Raw genomic sequence first — 2959 nt, 5'->3', positions numbered from 1 at the left:
CAGCTACTGCACTTTGTACCCTGCTGCATCAGTAAATGCAGGTGTTGGTATCATAATGTACTCAACTTTTGGATTCTCCAAGTGGTACACACCATCTGTAATGCATATACAAAGCTCTTTATATATTTATATGTAACTCTTAGATGCTTTTGAGCCCATAAATTAAAATATATCTTCATCTTCTACTATCACACAAAATTATCTGTATTTATGAACGCGCGCTGTATGCAACATGTGTATCTTACCTGTATAAACCTAAAGGTACTTGCTTTGCATGACTAATATGTTCAAATTGTTAAATTGATTTCCTAATGTCGTCCCCATATTAGCTAAAATTCTTTGTTATTGTTTCTTCGTCCCCTCTTCTGTTTCTGTGTACCAAAGAAAATATATACTTGCCAGCATGTAGCTAATTATTTTTGCACCAGCTTTGGTTTCAAAGAATTGCTACAAACTATATCTCACTTCTTCTATGATACGGCCATGTACTCATCCCAAGGCAAGTTTCTTAGTCTATTTATGTACTTCATTGTCAACCTGTTTATTTAGTATTTTAATACATACATTCTCTATTTATGACTACTTGACAATGGCCGCCTTGGCTATAGAGAAATCATCTGCTTACGTTTTATGTGTATAGAATGTTGTGTTGATGCCAAAGAGGTTTCGTGTGTCATCAAAGCACCTGCCTCTTCTTTTTTCTTCTCTTTGCGCCAAACTATTTTTCTGCGATCTTTTCAGTTTGCTAAGAAAAGAAAAAAGAGGGCTCTGCCTCTGCCTCGGATTTTATCGAGCGCGAAAAGATTGGAAGCAAGGATGTCAAACTGTCTCGGATTTTTAGTGTGGTTTTAGATAGCTCTCTCGGAGATGCTCCAATATATAATCAACCCCAACGATGACCTTATGTGATTCTCTAGGGGGTTTCATGAAGGATGCCAAACTGTCTCGGAGTCCATTGCTTATTTTGTTTAGGCACCTTGGGAGCATTGTGTATTCCTCGCGTGGTGCAAAATAAAACGAGTTGCTTATGTGCGCCTTCTGTGTGTAGCTAATTGTCTTTTCTCCTCTTTCTATCCTGTACCCTGCAGGTCATAATGCTACGTTGAGAGGAAATGCAGCTAGCATACGCATTTATATTGAAGATGAAAGGAAGCAAAGTTGCAATATATTTTCAGAAGACATCCGCGAAGCAATCCAGCAATACTGTTCTCGTGTGTTTACCATCGGCAAAAATAGAAACTTTCTTTTCCCATTTAGATACCTTTCTCGGTTGTATAACAGTTTAGCACAATATTAAGTGAATATTCTTGACGTTGTCATTCAAACCAACGTTCCAGCTTCTCTATATAACATATGTACATATCAGCTCGATGGATGCACTTCCGCCTAACTTGCGACGCGCGCAAAGAAGCGCGTAACATACTAGTCACTAAACAAGCCCAGCCACCAGATGCAATAGAACAGCATCGCACGTCACTAGGAGAAATTTTAAATTCTGGTTGTGGTATATATACGACATATATTTAGTATTTTCTACATATTTTAGGTAGGACGGTCGCCAACGGTAGCCGGATAGCTGCCTCCACCCATGATTATCATGGTGAGCCAATTTTGGCTGCCGTCCTCAATTCTACATTAAAGTTTTCTTTTTTAGAGAGTAATTCTACACACATTAAAGTTTCAAGAAGGCCTTATAGTCCTTCACATAAGCAACATAACATATTATGGATTGAAATTTTAGAGTTTTTCCTCTTCAACACATACAAGCAAATCCCGCTTAATATAGCATATCCTGTTACTATTCATCCATTCATCACCCATTATGTTCCTTGAAACATGCCCAAACGCACTGTACTCCCTAATGCACGGCGAGTTGGCGACAGCCGTGGTCGATCGATTTTGCATTGGCTTTATGTCCTGGTCGAACACATCATTCTAGTAGTTGCCGGACAGATTAGCTAGCTAGCTTTCTTCTATTTTTTAGAGGAGATTAGCTTCTTTCTGTTCGGTTTGCTAATCGCTATATAGGTCCATCACCAACCCGGCCACCAGATACAACAGATCACATGTATTTTTGACATATATCATATATATATACACTACATATATTTAGTATTTTCTACGTACTTTAGGTACGGCCAGATAGCTGGCTCCGCTCATGATTATCTTAGTGAGCCCACTTTGGCTGCCTTCCTCATTTCAACATTAAAGTTTCTTTTTTAGAGAGTAATTCTATATAAATTAAAGTTTTAAGAGTGCCTCATAGGCCTTCACATAAACAACATAACATATTATGGAGAGAGGAGATGGGGGAATGTATTCTTTGCCCTCGTCTTGAGCCTCCGGCTGTTCACAGATTTTTGCTAGACCACACCGTCGTTGCCTTGTCATCGTCGTCCTCAACGATGTCCTTGCGGGAGTCGCTCCGTCGTCGCTGCCACCACGCATGTTGCTGTCGTGGCCGTACTGGCCGGTGCCGGATCCGCCGCGTCTCTGCTCATAGGGCATCATCAGGCGTCGGTCGGGGAGGGGTGAAAACGCCACCGGCCGGATGTCTGGGCGATCACCTCCACCACCTTATCTCTTGCGGATGCACCACAGCTGGCCTAGGGTGTGGGCCTGCTGCTGGGAGCATAGAGTCAAACGCTGCTGGTCTTGGAATTTCAAACATCACCACCAGCTACGGCCTGCCAAGAGCTGCAGCCACGGCCTGGTGTCGTTGGCGCTTAGTCATGCAGTGCCTTTGTCGGCCGGCCTGCCGAGTCTCCTGGTTCCCGTCCTGGCCCTTGGCTATGCGGGTTGCCGTGTGGTGCCGCCACCAGCTAGTCTAGCCTGTTCGCCTAGGCCCGTGCCCCTCTCGTTTCATGCGTAGAAGAGCAAGTGTGCCACGGTCGGCACTGCAGCGCGCTTCCACCCTGGACGTTGGCCAAGGCCGAGCGGAGTAGTCGTCGCTCGCTCG

This window comes from Miscanthus floridulus, chromosome 9 (genome assembly GCF_019320115.1).
Source record: "Miscanthus floridulus cultivar M001 chromosome 9, ASM1932011v1, whole genome shotgun sequence".
In the NCBI taxonomy this organism is placed as follows: Eukaryota; Viridiplantae; Streptophyta; class Magnoliopsida; order Poales; family Poaceae; genus Miscanthus; species Miscanthus floridulus.
The sequence above is the reverse complement of the archived record's forward strand: the minus strand, read 5'-3'. Positions refer to the sequence as shown.